The sequence below is a fragment of the Podarcis liolepis genome (genome assembly GCF_965112155.1).
Source record: "Podarcis liolepis genome assembly, chromosome: 1".
NCBI lineage: Eukaryota > Metazoa > Chordata > Lepidosauria > Squamata > Lacertidae > Podarcis > Podarcis liolepis.
Genome location: NC_139554.1, coordinates 38,781,515 through 38,799,252, shown reverse-complemented (window position 1 = coordinate 38,799,252; position 17,738 = coordinate 38,781,515). Strand labels below are relative to the sequence as shown.

At 44.6% G+C, this 17,738-nt stretch overlaps 1 long non-coding RNA gene across 1 annotated transcript; it reads right to left on the bottom strand.

Annotated features, from left to right (window-relative positions):
• Positions 1–7,021: 7,021 nt before the first annotated feature.
• On the bottom strand, positions 7,022–13,877 carry LOC310696473. The gene is made up of 2 exons (XR_014520564.1): positions 13,096–13,877; positions 7,022–7,645 (listed from the first exon to the last, which is right to left on the bottom strand). It is a non-coding gene; the product is annotated as an uncharacterized lncRNA (long non-coding RNA).
• Positions 13,878–17,738: the final 3,861 nt, after the last annotated feature.

The window sequence follows — 17,738 nt, the reverse complement described above, 5'->3', positions numbered from 1 at the left end:
TGCCTTCAAGGGTGAAGTCAAACTGTTGGAGGATTAATGCACCTGTTGTGGCTGTAGAGACCAATATGGGAGAGACATGTTTCATTGCAGCTGGGGCAGCTGAAGGTGTCTGATTGTGCTGTAGTGGTTAAGAGAGGTAGTCTCGTAATCTGGGGAACCGGGTTCGTTTCCCCGCTCCTCCACATGCAGCTGCTGGTTGACCTTGGGCTAGTCACACTTATTTGAAGTCTCTCAGCCTCACTCACCTCACAGAGTGTTTGTTGCTAGGGAGGAAGGGAAAGGAGAATGTTAGCTGCTTTGAGACTCCTTAAAGGGAGTGAAAGGCGGGATATCAAATCCAAACTCTTCTTCTTCTTCTTCTTCTTCTTGCAGGTATACCATGGCATTTCTTCTTTCTGTGCTCCTCCCAGTGCTCATTCCTCCTCTGGTCACTGTCATGGATGCACAATCTGACTGTCTGTCTCCAGGCACTGCAGACATCTGCAAGGGATTTCCACATGGTGGGGCTGATGTTGCCAGTCTTCATGTCACATTTGCAGACATCTTTGTAACACAGATTTGGTCTGCCAATGGGCCTGGTGCCCGAAGCCAGCTTCTTGTAGAGCACATCCTTGGGTATCCTGCCATCTTCCATTCTGTGGACATGACTAAGCCAGCATAAAATGCACATGCTCCACAGCTTGCTATTTTCCATGGAATTCAGGCTGTAGTATGGCGTGTGCAGCAACCACAATATTTGCCTTGTATCTGCAGTGTTTGGAAGCAGCTCAGTTTGTGGCAGATCAGCTGTGTGTTCCAATTCCATTCAGGTTCAAATTTTATCGGTTAAATCCAAGCTCTGTTGTGTCCCCAATGACTATGCAGTCATACCTTGGGTTACAGATGCTTCAGGTTGTGCATTTTCGGGTTACGGACATGCCGAAACCCGGAAGTAAGAGAACTGGTTACTTCCGGGTTTCAGTGCTTGCACATGTGCAGAACGCTAAATCATGCTTTGCACATGCACAGAAGCGCCGAATCGCAACCCGCGCATGCGTAGATGCAGCGCTGCGGGTTGTGGATGCTGCGGGTTGTGAACGTGCCTCCCGCACAGATCACGTTCGCAACCCGAGCGTCCACTGTAATAAGGAATAAAAAATGGCCATATTTTCATTTCCTTTCGGCATAAATGGGTGAAATTTTCAGGCAAAGGAGCCCCTTCAGAGTTGATTGAGTCTCCACATCCATCAGTAGGTTTTTGTGTGTGCAGCGAACCTTTAAATTTTATTTTCCAAGGAAAGAAAACATCTCTAACTTTTTAATTTTCTGCCAGAGTTGGCCGAAATTTGGAAGCATTGTCCATTATCTTAGAGGATGAAGCTGGTCATATTTATGAAAGATGGGTGCATCAGTTCTCCTACAAGAACACTTTATCATTTTGTGGTATGAAAATTGGGCTAAGGCCCCAATTATCAATGCACATTATTCATTTCTGGGCTTAGCTCAAAGTGTTGATTTTAGTTTTTAAACCATACATGGCTTAGGGGCAAGTCAGCTTAGGAAACTTTTGCCCTTTCATGAGTCCCCCTCTTAGATTCAAAAGCCCTACCCTTGGTCCCATCCTTGTGTGACATTGGACAAATGGATATGAAAGACAGGGTCATTTCAGTGATGGCACCAAGACTGTGAAACTCGCTCCCCTTGGAGATCTATATTGGTCCTCTTCTCTGTTAGCATTTGCTGCTTTTTTTTGGGGGGGGGGATATTTCAGCATGCCTTTGATTTGTGGTTCCCTGGCCCTTTCCCTAGTCTTTACACTGCGCTTTGGCTTTTAACATACTATATTGTCTGCTGCTGTTTCTAATTGTACAGTAGTACCTAAGATCCCAAATGCCTTGGTACTCAGACATTTTGTCTCTCCAATGTTGCAAACCTGGAAGTGTGGAATCTGAACGTCCTATGGGGCTTCCACGGCTTCTGATTGGCTGCAGGAGCTTCCTGCAGCCAATCAGAAGCCACACTTTGGTTTCTGACCGTTTTGGAAGTTGAACAGACTTCCAGAACAGATTCCATTCAACTTCCAAGGGACGACTGTATAGTTTTTATGATGGTTTTTGTTTGTTTGCATTTCTATTGTTTTTAACTATGTAAGCTGCTTTGAGTGTCTTCAGACCGAATAATAACTCATCGGTTGGAGGATGGATGGCGGCAAACAGATTGAGATTGAATCCTGACAAGACAGAAGTACTGTTTCTGGGGGACAGGAGGCGGGCAGGTGTGGAGGATTCCCTGGTCCTGAATGGGGTAACCGTGCCCCTGAAGGACCAGGTGCGCAGCCTGGGAGTCATTTTGGACTCACAGCTGTCCATGGAGGCACAGGTTAAATCTGTGTCCAGGGCAGCTGTGTACCAGCTCCATCTGGTACGTAGGCTGAGACCCTATCTGCCCGCGGACTGCCTTGCCAGAGTGGTGCATGCTCTGGTTATCTCCCGCTTGGACTACTGCAATGCGCTCTACGTGGGGCTACCTTTGAAGGTGACCCGGAAACTACAACTAATCCAGAATGCAGCAGCCAGACTGGTGACTGGGAACGGCCGCCGAGACCATAAAACACCGGTCTTGAAAGACCTACATTGGCTCCCAGTACGTTTCCGAGCACAATTCAAAGTGTTGGTGCTGACCTTTAAAGCCCTAAACGGCCTCGGTCCAGTATACCTGAAGGAGCGTCTCCACCTCCCTCGTTCTACCCGGACACTGAGGTCCAGCACCGAGGGCCTTCTGGTGGTTCCCTCACTGCGAGAAGCCAAGTTACAGGGAACCAGGCAGAGGGCCTTCTCGGTAGTGGCACCCAATCTGTGGAACGCCCTCCCACCAGATGTCAAAGAGAACAACAACTACCAGACTTTTAGAAGACATCTGAAGGCAGCCCTGTTTAGGGAAGCTTTTAATGTTTGATGTATCACAGTATTTTAATATTCTTTTGGAAGCCGCCCAGAGTGGCTGGGGAAACCCAGCCAGATGGGCGGGGTATAAATAATAATTTTTTTTTTAAAAAAAATCTTAGCTAATTTAAGCAAAACAAGCAAAAAAGCCCAACCTCAATTCAGGCCTGAAAAAACACATGAGGACAATAAGAAAAGCACTGGGATGCAGTAGGTGGGCAGCCACATCCCATGGATTTTCTTTAAAAAAGGATCTAAATAAATGATGCCTTCCCCCCCAGGAATATGATCTCATCAATAATATTTGTATGGACAAATCAGGCCCTTTTCTTTAAACGCACAAGAGATTCTGTACCTTAGATAAAATTGGGATCTATTTTCAAAGTTGGTTTCCATATGTAGACATGATAGGAAATGACTGGGGAGTATATCCTGGGGCTTCCCTACTTTGTCACAATGCATCCTATAAGGTTGTTCCATTGGGCTTGTCTGAGTAGTAATGCGGAACAAGGAAAACAAATGCTTCCCTTCGGGAACCATACAATGCCTTTCCACCACCTTCCTTCTTAAATTGTTAGAATTTAAATATATTAAAATAATTTCCCGAAGCCCCCTTCCAATGTTTAATGAATGCACTTGGGGGAAGGAGTGGGTTTGTAGTGGCAACCCCCTCCTAACCCATGTGCTTTTGTTTTGAAAGAATCCATAGGTCCTACCTATTTACAACTGAAAGTCAGTTCATAGGTCTATCTATAGAGCTCTTCAAAAGGAATTCACTTTGGTCCGAAACAGGGACTTCAGCCACAGTCTCACTGCCCTTCCCACCACACATTTAATGAATGCCTGGAAAGAGGCTTAACAGATGCCATGAAGGTTTATTAAGTTTCTAAGTGTCAGAGGCACAGAGGAGAGGCCAAAGGTTGACATTTATCCCTTGTAGTTCATCATGAGTTAGTCCCAGGCTGTGATCCATCTTGATGACACTAACCGGCTCTGTCTCCTGATTGGGAGACAATCAGGGAACCACATGTACCCTGTCCTAGACTCCTAAGATACCAAGACAGAATAAATGCAAACTATAAATGTAAAGAAATAAATAACAGTAGCTATTTTCCAATCTAACAACCCGGTTTGAGAACAATACAAGTACCACTGGACAGATGATTGGTCTGCCAGGAGGGGGCGTATCAGGAGAGTGATTGTGTTCATTTTTTAAAAAATAGAATCCACAGTTCAGCTATTTTTGTCATAAATTAGGAGTTGCTGGTTTCTTATAGAGAAGTGTGGAAGACCTCAAAGCCATCTAAAATGGAAAGTTTCTATATCCAAAGCAAGGAATTCATCAGTCAGCTAAAAAATTGAGGGCGCATTTGCATTGGAAATGTGTAAATGAATTCAGCCTCCGAGCAACCCATATACAAGATTATATGGGCCACTCTGCTACAAAACAGGGTAGCTTTGAACACCAGTTGTACATAACAGAGCCGGCCTTCAAGGAAAATACATGAAAGATGCTAAACAGCTTGTGCATGCTTTACACTGTTACGTTAAGAAATCAGGGCTTCTGTCAAACTTCTATCATAGGCAGGGGTTGAAAATAGTCTTCTGACTCCCTTCTCTCAAGTGTTGCATTAAGGCCAGCATAAAACAGGGGCAGAGAGAGGAGTGTGACTAGGATGATCAAGGGTCTGGAAACCAAGCCTTATGAGGAGCGCTTGAAGGAGCTGGGTATGTTCAGCCTGGGAAAGAGGAGACTGAGAGGAGATGTGATAGCCGTCTTCAAATATCTTAAGGGCTGGAAGATGGAGCAAGCTTGTTTTCTCCTGCTTTGGAGAGTAGGACTCGAACCAATGGATTCAAGTTACAAGAAATGAGATTCCGACTGAACATCAGGAAAAATATGCTGATGGTGAAACAGCAAGATAAGACTGGATAGAATTATGAACTTTATTTGGACTGATTTGGATATTAACGCAGCAGCAAGAAGATGATCAGAATCCCCCTTCGGAACTTGAAATATGGGTCCCCTCAACAAAAATTTAAAATTCAGCTTTGTAATTCGGAATTTATGTGATGTGATTTGATTTGATTGGTCGGTTAATAAAAAATATTTTAAAAAAAGAAAAAGGAAAAATATGCTGATGGTAAGAGCTGTTTGACATTGCAACGGACTCCCTTGGAAGGTGGTGGACTCTCCTTCTTGGAGGTTTTTAAGCAGTGGCGTAGCGTGGGTTGTCAGCACCCGGGGCAAGGCAAGTAATTTGCGCCCCCTAACCCGTGGATTTTAGCACTCGAGTGCGAGCACCCCCCCAGATGTTGCACCCGGCCCCCCTGCACCCCCACGCTACGCCACTGGGGCTGGGGGCGAGTGAAGGAGCCAAGGACCCCCCCCCAAGGCTCAGCAGGAATTTATTAAATTTATTATTTGCGGAGCCCCCGCGGGCCGAGGCAGCCGAAGCCCCCTCCCCTCGGGCGCCTCCCCGCCCCCTCCTCTCCTTGGGCTGTAGGTGGAGCTCCAGATCCGGGCTTGGCGAGCGCCTCTCCTCCTCCCGGCCGGGTCCGGGGGCTTCCAGCCGTGCTCCATCCTCGCCCCCCCCGGCTGAGACTTGCGCTGAGAGCCGGAGCCAGCGGCGCCCCCTTCTGCCGGGAGACCCTTGCCCGCCCGCCGGCTTCCTCTCGGAGGGTTTTGGGGAGCGCAGGGCGCGGTGAGGCCCCTCGGAGCTCTCCTCCCTCCCAGTCGGCAGAAGCAGCCGCCGCCTGTGGCTGGGCCGAGGGGATGGCGGCGGCGGCGGGGTGCGGAGGCTGCCCGTGCCCGGCCAGGCTTCGGTGGCGGCATCGGCGCTGCTGCAGCGGCTGCTCCTCCTGCGAGCAGTGAGTGGAGCGCAGCCGCAGCGGCGGCGGGGGGCACGCGCGCTAGGGCGCAAGGCTGGCGGCGGCGGCGGCGGGGAGCCCAGCGGAGGAAGGAACTTGTCCCTTCCCTCTGGACTCGCGCCCCCCCAGATGTTGCGCCTGGTGCAGCCGGCACCCCTGACACCCCCCACGCTATGCCACTGTTTTTAAGCAGAGGTTGGATGGCCATCTGTCTTGGGTGCTTTAGCTGAGATTGCAAGGGGTTGGACTAAATGACCCCGAGGGTCCATTCCAACTCTACAATTCTGTGATTCTATTTTGCAGGCTTCCCATAAGCATCTTGTTGGCCACTGTGAGAACAGGATGCTGGACTAGATGGGCCTTTGGCCTGATCCTGCAGGGCTTTTCTTATGGTCTTAGGGAAAGGCTGGACCTGAAGGCTGTAGCTCTTCACCTCCCACCCAACCCACTGTGAGTTCACTAAATTAAACACTTTGACCTTATATCTGAAATGGCTACCTGGTGTGTTTTCTTATGATAGAACATATGACCACGGGGAGGTCTCTAACTCACCTCTTGGAATTGTTGGCTGAAGTTATTACCGGCCATTAGTTCTAAACCAGAAGAAAGGTTCCAACAAATGACATGTGTTTGTTTCCCAGGGCGCAGCTGCTAAATGGGAAGGTCTCCAGTTTTCCATCTAAAGGGGTGAGAAGGAGCCTTTGCAGACTGCTGTTCTAGTTATAAAGATACCCCAGTTCTCATTCACCCATTTTTTTTGCATTGTTGCACCCATACACAGAGGATGTGTGCCCCAGAAGAAGAAGGTGCAAGGAGTGATTGTCCATGTCCTTATTCCTGGAAAACAGATGTGAACACACAAGCTAGGTGGTCAAATCTGTTCAGCTACTAAAATTTGTTTTCTTTCCCAGTCAAATAAGTTTCTCAGTTAACTGAGTGAGAAAAAGCAAGGTGAAAGTGAGATAAAATAGAATTAAATTGTGAAATATATGAAATACGATTGAGCTCTGTTAAAAAGAAAAACCCTCACAGAAATACAAGAATAAAAGTCCACCAGCCCCAGTTTAAGTGAAATGCTTTCCTAGGGGGAATTGCATCTACCGCAGGCACCAATTTAGAGATTTTCCTCTCTATTAAAGAGCCTGACAGCCAATTATCTACCAAACAACAATCATTTAGCCAAACAGGGATCATGGATTAAATCATGTGCTGTATTGCTTAGACCCAGCTAAAGGCACACACTCCCTTTATTTTCGTCCGTCAAACATCATTTCGTACACATACCCCAATATACATGTGTTTCAGGGTTACATAGATTTCATTTGAAATAAATAGACATTTTTTCTGCTCCTTTACATTTGAATTGCAGAATTCCACCCCCCCAGGGCCTTGAACAGCATAGGGATTTAAAAATAAAACAAAAACTGAGTCCCCTACTGAGCTGCTGATTTCCACCCTCCTTGTTCACCACAGATGTTTCACTTTCAAATCAGTCGCAGTGTGGCTCTAGTAATTTCAATGGACTGCTTCAGCACTGCCTTGCAATTTAATGTAATGTGAATTCTTCTTCTGAGACTGGTGATAAGCGAGGTGTGGGGATAGAGGAGAGGGCACCAGGAATACTCAAGACATATGGTAGTGTTACCATCAAACCAAGGGAAAGAAGCACTGCCCTAAATCAGCATATTGAAGTAAGAACTGCCTGGAGCATGTACAAGATTCAGCATTTGAATGAAGACAAAAGGAGACAGGGCATTGCGCTAGGTCCAAAAGCAATGCTGTGTGTGAACGAATTCATACTGAAATATCCCAACGTGTCTTCTCACATTTCACTGTGCTTTCTCAGCTCAATGCTGAGGGAGAGGTCCATCAAAGTGAAATAAAAAGAGTTAGTTGTTCCATATGTCAAAGCAGTAAGTATTACAGATGCTTAATAATAATAATAATAATAATAATAATAATAATAATAACGATGATGTTTATTTATACCCCGCCCTTCCCGGTTCAAAAACCGGGCTCAGGGCAGCTAACAGCAAATATAAAACATTGATTAAAATGCAACTTAAAAACAGCATAAAATACAACATAAATGCAGCATCAATGTCAATAAAATTCAAAAATTCAGGGATCATTGGTGGGGGGGAACTGCAGTCAGTAAACATCAAATGATCACCATTGCTAACTGGCCAAGTTGATCCTACTAGGGCCAGCAAGGAGACCAGGGAAGAGTTTAAATGTGGGGTCCCAGAAGGGTTTTTTTCATAGAAAAGGAAAGGGAAAAGGGAATAGAGGATCAGGCAAATTCAAACTGAAGGCCAGGCAGAATAGCTCTGCCTTTCTTACAATATCCCTTCTAAAATGGTATTTCATGACCCATGGGATTATTTTTGAGGACCGTGCAACAGATTCGGGCCTATTTGGCCGGATAGGGGCCTCGTTTGAGTCAAGTTGAGACAGGCTCGGATTGCTACAGGCCAGGTTGAGTGGCCCAAAGCCATTGGGGCCAGGGCAGCAAGTCCCATTTTGCCGACTGAAGTGAAATGGGAAGGTGCTGCCCTGCATACACACTGCATGTTGCCCGCCTCCCTTGCTTCCGCCGTCGAAGCTGTGGTTACTGGCGTTGCACAGCTGCAGTTCTGGCAAGATCTCACAAGAGCCCTGACAGATCGTTTGGAGGCCTCTGCACAATCTCACCAGAATCTGGAAGCCACAGCTGCCTCTTCTCTTTGCTTCTCTGGAGGCAGCGGCAGAGGGAGAGCATCCCCAGCCCTGCCCCTATTTCTCATTTTTCTAGTCTTAAATTCAGTTTCTGTATGGGAAGTCCAACCAGAACACCAATAGTATATTGGGGAAGTAGTGATTCTAATATGGCTACCCTTCCTGCCTCTGTTCCTCCCCCCTCCCTGGCAGCTGTTAAGTTTTTGAAAATAACATAGTGAAATTGTCTTGCAAGGTGGTGTGTTGTTCGATAAGCACACAGAGTGCAACGAGACTGAGTGTTTGGGGGGGGGGCATAGCTGTCAACGTTTTCCTTTTTTAAAGGAAAATTCCCTTATTCTGAATAGGATTCCTCACAAGAAAAGGGAAAAGTTGACAGCTATGGGAGGGAGGTTCCTTTAATTTCATTGTACACAGGTTGTACAATGACAATAAAGGTATTATTATTATTATTACTGAAGGTGTGAAAACCTCCTCTGATGTCCTAATCCAAGCATGGCCAAACTCAGCCCTCCAGCTGTTTTGGGACTACAACTCCCATCATCCCTAGCTAACCAGTGGTCAGGGATGATGGGAACTGTAGTCCCAAAACAGCTGGGGGGGCCAAGTTTGGCTATGCCTGTCCTAATCAGTTGGAAGGAGGTGAAGCCCCCCCCCCCCAGCTGCCTTAATCAGTCTGGGAGGTTAGTGCTGGGAACCTTCTTTAATGTTGGAAATTGTTATTGGAAAGTGAGGCATTGGGAGGAGGTGGCTATCTATAAAATAAGATGGTTTGGGCAGAGTGATTTAGAAGCTTGTGCATGGACTGACTGGTCACAGGGCTGTGCAATCTAAGGCTACCTGGGGGAGTCACTTGGCTACTGCTTGAGGGTTTCCAAGTGGCAGATAGAAGTGCATACCTGGTATGTATATATTACTTGCTGTTTAGGAATAAAATCTTCTTTTCAGCCACTTGTGTTTTGTATTGCTTATGAATATATATATTTTAAAAAACCACCTCGCATTTGGCAAGACAGTTCCCCACATTTCCATATCTATTTGCAATTTCATTTTTTTAGGCCGTCCTGAAAAACCTTTAGTATTTTAGTAAAAATTACTCCTATCTACACATTTGTGCACACGTTCCACTAATATAATGCATTTTTGTAGGTTATTTTAATTAAGGTTGTGTGCACATCAGCCCATATGTGCATTTTTGTACATATTGTTGTCTGGAGAATTGCATTGCAAAATTTGAAGACACACACATTTCAAAGGATGGTTGAGTGTTGGTCTGCATATGGCTTCAGAAATTGTGAATAAGGTAAATTTGCCTTTAAGTGCAAACTGAATCAGATTTCTCCCCTCTCTCTACTAATAGCTCCGATGTTGCAAAGGTTAATGCAACTGTTGCAACAGTTCATTTGTGAGCTATCAGCTCAGGTTCTTCAAAGCTCATTAGTGTGCAAGAGTAGAGTTCACGAGTACAGAATAAATTGCTCAGGTCCTCTGCAAGGTAAGTAACATTGTGCATTGAAACACTGTGTGTTGTGAAGTGTGCTCTCTTCAAGAACTGAGATCCCACAGATAGCAGCAGATGTCCTCATATGATTTTATGAATAAAAGGTACAATCTGATGCAATCATGTCATTAATACACACGCAGGCACCAGATGAAAACACAGCAGAGCAGATGGTTTTGAGATCTTAGATGGGTGTTTTCAGTTCAGCAGCTAATTATTTAGCTGTTGTGGATTAAACCAAACACTGTCTGCAAAGCTGCTAGCATTAGTCTTTGAAAGAAAGTTCATCAAAACACTTCACGTCTTGCACTTGGAAGTGCTATTTTAAAGCACCCAAGTGCAATTACACAGCATAAGGAAAGAAATGCACGGGTTATATTTGGAAAGGGTTTGTACCTTTTCACAAAGTGCTAAATAACTGCAAACAAAAGCCTCAGAGGGGGTAAAGTTGAAATAAAGCATATTGGGTCCAGCAGAAGTTTAGAACAAAGGAATAACATCCTATGACTTTTACAAATTGCAGCTGTTAGGCATTTGGGAGGTTAAAGCCATTTGTTCTGATCTAGAGCCCCATGCACACTCCATGTGCTTGCACACACAGAGCTTCTGCACATATAGAATTTCCCTGTGCATGTATGGGGTTTCCTCTCCCCTTTGATGTGAATACGGGAGACTGAAGGATCTTTTATTACAGCCTTGATGGTAGGGCAGGCTAACAAACTTTTAAGGTGCACAGAAGGATCCTGTCATGTCTAGACCCTAATACTCACTCTTTGACACTCCTGTGATTTCAAAAACTGTAATACTTGAAATCATTACACAAAATCAGAATACTTTGGGAAAGATCCCGTGCTGCCGTTTGAGGTTCTGCATGTGTGCAAGAGAGAGATTCTGATTTTCTCATTTTCTACAAAGCCCACTCATATTCAAAGCTACAAATAGCTTAGCATTGCAATGTTGGATCACCCAAATACCAGTGATGCTCAACAGCAAAGGACACTGTGCTTCAGTCACAGCTTTCCTTGTATACAAGCCTCTCCATGCCATGAGAACCACAAACAGCTTAAGGTGCCATTTATGTGTGAAATTTGGGGGAAATAAATGTTCATGTCAGTGCTTCGGAAAATTCATTCATTCTATGAGATCTGCTCTCATGCTGACACCATTGGTTGGGGGAATCTTCAGCTGCTTTTTGGCTAAAATTGTTAATAATAATAATAATAATAATAATAATAATAATAATAATAACAATGTAATTTATTATTTATACCCCATGCATCTGGCTGTGTTTCCTCAGCTACTCTGGGTGGCTTCCAAAAAAAAATTTAAAAAATACAATAAAACATTAAAAACTTCCCTAAACAGGGCTGTTTGATGAAGGTAGCATAAATAAGCCAGAAATCTGAAGCAGGTTGATCCATAACTCCTTAATCCCTTGGGCATCCTCTGTGAATCACAAACATTCAAAACATACACTTTCTTCTGGATATCTGGGAAGGAACACAAATTCAGTGTGTGTGCACATTCACACACTCCTTTTCTTTACCAGAGCCAGTTCCCTCTCCATAAAGGAGGATTTGACTTTTAAACAGCATGAGTACAATTGATAAAATGTTAAAAAGGACGGCTTTGACCCTGCAAACAATATTGCTGCTTCATTAAGAAACAGATCGTTGTAAGCCAGAGAAGATCAAGCTAACCTTAATCCTAGAGGATTGTGAATAAAATGTAGGCTGATTTACTGACAAAAGTGCCACATTCAGCAAAGCACACATTCTGGACAGCACAGCAGGTTGGAGAACTTTGGGCTCTTAGGCTGCTAAATCCTCATGGAGAGCTTACAGACACTTCCGTTCTGCACATGCCTTACACCTTTCCCAGTCCCTCATTTTCACCTTGGCAGCTTGCAGAGCAGGGCAGTCTGACTCCCATTTTATTGTGGATTTCAGATACATTCAAACTTAAACCAAGTCCTTGCAGAATGTACGCCAATGATTTAAGAAACAATGACAAACTTATAGAGCACTGGAGGCTGGACTAGCCAGTAGTGTTTTGCAGGTCACCTGACCTCCCAACAGCTGTTGTTTATTAGGAAGGAGAGAGGAAGGCTGAATGCAAAAATCTGGCGCTCCTCTGGATGTGTGTGAACCATGTCATCTCTCTCTCTCTCTCTCTCTCTCTCTCTCTCTCTCTCTCTCTCCCTCACACACACACACACACACACACCTTTGAACTGATTTCAATTAGGAATTGAACTGATTTAGGCAGCAAGGATGTGTTTGGTGTACAATGAAATAAACACCTATCCAACTTTTAGGAGACATCTGAAGACAGCCCTGTTTAGGGAAGTTTCTAATGTTTGATGTTTTATCGTGTTTTTAATATTCTGTTGGGAGCCGCCCAGAGTGGCTGGGGAAACCCAGCCAGATGAGCAAGGATTTATTTATTTATTTATTTATTTATTTATTTATTTATGACAAGCAAGAGTACACAACTTATCCAAGAAGGCCACGTCATAAGTTGGATGTCTCTAGTCAAGTTGTGAGACTCAGTTACATGTGATTAAAAGGCTGTGTTTGTTTTTTTAAAAAGTCGCAGTTATTTTTATTTATTTACAGATTTATAAACTGCTTCACAACCGAAAGTTTTCTGAGATGCAATGGGCTGCATACTGCGGCAAGCAAAAGGCAACAAACCTATTTCTAAAACAGTATAATTATTATGAATTAGTTATGAAGCTTTCAAGAATCAAGAGCTTCTATCCAGTCCACCCTTCCACATCAATCCTACAGTGTGGCCAATAGGGTTGCTTCCCAAGGAAGCCCACAACCACTTGAGAAGCAGCCACCCCCTTTCCACTAATTTTTTTTTTTTGGGGGGGTCTGAGAGGTGGATCAGTTTCCTTGTGTTCAAGGAAATGGAGGGACTCTTAAAGGGGTTTTTAAAACATAAATGTGAAAAGGTCGCATTTCATTTCAAGGACATTGAGGAGGAACTCCTACCGTACTTTCTCTAATTTTCTTTATTTGCATCTATGCCCTCCCTTTCTCCCAAGGAATTCAAGTTAGCACGCATGGTTCTCACCTTGCCCCAATTTTATCTTCACACAACCCTCTGAGCTAGGTTGGGCTGAGCAATGCTGAGCTTCATGACAAAGTGGAGAATTTGAACCTGGATCTCTCCAGACCTAGTCTGGCTTCCATAGCTGTGCTATGTAGAACTTACACCTTGTCTTGCTCCAACCTAGAAGTCCTTATGCATACAAAGCTCCTGTCAGAGTAGACTTTTCCATTCCCTGCAATGAGAGGGCAGCTCTGGACAAGAAAACCCTCATATACGTGGAATGGATTCCACATCTGAAAGGAGAAAACCACAAGCACGTCTGATAGATTTATTTATTTCTTTCTTTCTTTTTAAAAACATTTATAATCCACTCTTTACCTGAAGGTCTTATAAGAGACATAAAAGAGTGACCAATTCCATTTTGGGGGCTTAATTCCGCCCAGAATTATGAACAAGTGAAAAGGCACTGATTCCCCTAAGAATGATATTCATCTAACCCAGCCTTTCTCAACCTGTGGGTCCCCAGATGTTGTTGAACTACAACTCCCATCGCCCCTAGCTAGCAAGGCCAGAGCTCAGGGATGATGGGAGTTGTAGTCCAACAACATCTGGGGACACACAGGTTGAGAACTGCTGAACCGTAAGGAGACACTTAAAGGTAAAGGGACCCCTGACCATTAGGTCCAGTCGTGGCTGACTCTGGGGTTGCGGCGCTCATCTCACTTTATTGGCCGAGGGAGCCGGTGTACAGCTTCCGGGTCATGTGGCCAGCATGACTAAGCCACTTCTGGTGAACCAGAGCAGCACACGGAAACACCTTTTACCTTCCCGCCAGAGCGGTACCTATTTATCTACTTGCACTTTGACGTGCTTTTGAACTGCTAGGTTGGCAGGAGCAGGGACTGAGCAACGGGAGCTCACCCCGTCGTGGGAATTCGAACTGCCCACCGTCTGATTGGCAAGTCCTAGGCTCTGTGGTTTAACCCACAGCGCCACCCGCGTCCCAAGGAGACACTTAGCCTAACAGTATTCAGCAAACTGATTAATCCTCACATTGTTGTTGTTAGCCACAAAGACTAAAAACTTCATGGTCAGAAAGTGACATTCCAGACAAGTGATAAGACTATGCACCTGCATGGCTCGGCCATTATTGCCAGTCAGAGGTGCCTTGTGGGTGCCCTGAAGCCACTGTGCTCTGTGTTCCACTGCCACTGATATGGCAAAAATAAAAATAAAAAATTGTCCAGTAGCACCTTATAGACCAACAAAGCTTGTTCTGGTATAAGCTTTTGTGTGCATGCACACTTCTTCAGATACACAGAGACCCATATGGCAGTTGGTCTGTTTGATGCTGTCTCGTGCCCAGGAATACACCCTCACTCCAATGCCTAATTTGCAACAGACTCATTTCCTCCTTTCGTCTACTTGCACACACTCCAGCCAATCCACAGCCGTACATTTTTAAAAGGGAAACCTTTTCAATTAATGAAGTTAATGAACTGGTATATTGGTGCATTGATGTAGCGCAGATATGGGATTTTAATTATGACAGGTATTGTAAAATGCACATTAAATTCTTCTAATCGTTAAAGCTATAAAGATCTGAGATTTTTTTTTGGAAAGGCCTTCCATTAGGTTCCATAAAGTTTAATTACTGCAAGGCTATGCATTAAAAGTCATTCACCCCATGGCGTAGGAACCGGCATGTAGAGTTCAAGGTGCTCTGCTTACAGTATAATCTGCCGCTTCTGGTTTTCAGAACTAATGAATTTTTGATTTTGCGTCTTTGTGGCAAGCTGTTAGACTTGATTTCCCTCATTTCTTTCCAGCTGTAACTTACTCATTTGTATTGTCTGTTAGTGTGTGTGGTTCAGTGCTATTAGGTAAATGGGTGAAACTAGGAACCAGCTGAGAAACCACAAGCATGTAAAAGAGCCACATAAAGAAGTACAGTGGTACCTCGAGTTATAGACGCTTCAGGTTACAGACTTCGCTAACCCAGAAATAGTACCTCGGGTTAAGAATTTTGCTTCAGGATGAGAACAGAAATCGTGCGGCGCCAGCGGGAGGCCCCATTAGCTAAAGTGGTACCTCAGGTTAAGAACAGTTTCAGGTTAAGAACGGACCTCCAGAATGAATTAAGTTTTTAACCCGAGGTACCACTGTACAGATGGGTAAAACCAGGGCTTTTCCCCCACCTGGAACTCACCAAAACTCAGTTCCGGCACCTCTCAGGTGGGTGCCAATGCCATTGTAAGAGAACAAGGGAGGGATTCGTGGTGAGTTCTAGTACTCTTTTTCTAGAAAAAATAGCACTGGTAATAAAGGCCACAAACTGTCCCAAGTGGCTACAGACTTCAAAGAGTTAGTTGAAAAGAAAGGTGGTTGCCAGTTCATTTCTAGGCCCAAGTCAAGGTGCTGACATTCATGTTTAACACCCTAAACGGCTTAGTCCCCAAATATCAGAAAGACTGATCCTTCCCTCCAGACTCTCAGGGTCAGATCAGCCGAGGGGGCTTTCTTGGCAGTTCTGCTGCCCTCAGGAGTTTGAGGGATGACAAGAAGGCATTCTCTGTTGCAGCCTCTAAACTGTGCAATTCCCTCCCCCGGGAGGTGAACCTGGAACCTTCATTATTCAGTTTTGGTCAGGCGCTGAAGATGTATGCTGGATTTTTGCAACCCAAGACTCAATTTTTTTTATGACTCGCCCATTTCTCTTACCCATAACTTTTTAAAAGACTGTATTTTTAAATAGTTGTGACACATTGTGAGACCTCATGAGGAAGGGTGGGTAAGAAATCTAAGAATGAGATTCAGCTGGTGAGTCCTGGCAGTAGAGGCTTGCACAAGGACTTCTACTAGCTCTATAGGGCTTTCCTCTCTGTCCTTCCTTGTGTGTCCCCTTCACCCCGCCAACTGGCAGGAGCTTGGGAGAACCCCCAGAATGGGGGGGGAGAGGGGGGAGGAGAGGGCAGATCATTCCATCAGGAAAGTAGAAACACTTTCGCTGATAGAGCAATCTGCTTAGCGCTATGTCATAGCTGTCAACTTTTCCCTTTTCTTGCAAGGAATCCTATTTGGAATAAGGGAATTGACAGCTATGCACTATGTTGAATTCTCCCATAAGTAATAATAGTAATAAGGGGATGTAGAAAATAAATATGCATTAGTAGTGCAAATGCAATTAATTAAAGAGGGTCACACATATATGTTATGTGGAAAATAACTGCAAACATTTTTGTAAAAAATTGTACTTGTTAATGTCCTGGAATGTTAAGCATTGTAATATTATTGTTATTTATGTGATATATAGTAATCTCTCTCACACAAGGAACAATGTCACATCACTCTAGTACATTATGAAATGAGGCCACTTTCCCATAGATGTGTACATGCTATGTACATATCAAACTTACAATATGGCATTTGCAATGTGCCCTTAGTTGCATTTGTACTACTAATGACTTAGTGAGATACATTTTGCACTCCTGTAAGGACAAACAACTGCCCCCTTTGCAAATAATTACTAGATTTTGTGTAGTGCAAATAGCTGTACCATATAAATGGAGTACACTGAGTAATTCTCTAATTTGAAGCTCACCAACCTCAATTTTTTTAAAGAATGAAGTTATTAAAAGACACTGAAATGATACCATCTAAGTCTTTGTATTTGTGCTTTACATATTATTTGGCTACCTAACTTAGCCGAGGTACACATATATTAATGATGGCAGCAGACCTGTTTCAGTAATGATTCTTTGGCCCCTAGCATTTCACACATCAAAGAGACAATCCAATGAAAGTCCACTCAGGAGGGAACTTCAGTCAATCACAGCTCTGTGAGAAGTGTAACTGAGCAAAACATATATTTACTGAATTCATACTTTACCTTTTTAGGGACCTCTTTAGAAATGTGCACCTAAAAGAGGTGTGCATGCTTAGAAATACATATATAAAATATGATGTGTGAAGAGACAGGACAGGAGAAGCTGCTATGAGCTAGCTGAACCTTAATTTTACTTTATTTCTTACAGTTATGTATCTCCTACCTTTCAGGATACAAATCCTACCATGGCAGCTTACAAGTAACAGTCAATTGCATATTTGGACAGCACAATAAACAAACATATTAAAAAAACATCCTTCCCATGGGGCAGTGGATGATGTATCACCCTGGGGTGAGACAATGATGCCCCTGCCCCTTTTTCCTGGAATCCTCCCCACAGGATAGTAGGTGGCATGTGGGTAGTCTAGCTGGAAGAGGACCTGAAGAAATGATTGTCTGCCAGGCTCTCTCTCTGGCCTATGGAGGCTTCCTTCTTGCCCCCTGAGTGGACCCAGGTTTCCTCACACCAGACAGAGGCTGGTGGCTTTCTCCTCCCTCCTTTTTCTAGGCAGTGGGGTGAGGGGACTGAGCCCTGTGGCGCTGCAGAGAGAGGGAGGGAGGGAGAGCGAGAGAATATAAGAGCACTAGCTGCAGGCTCTGTCCACCTGCTCTCCCTGCAGGTCCCTGGAGGGAGAGAGCCGGCAGGTGCGCAAATGGCCCAAAGCAGCCAGCCCACCATCTTGTTAGCTTAGCATACATGGGCTCTCTCCTCCTGGTGGCATAGGAGTGCAAACTGGGCCCAGCAAGCGCAGCCCTCAGTCCTCACCCACCCCATGCC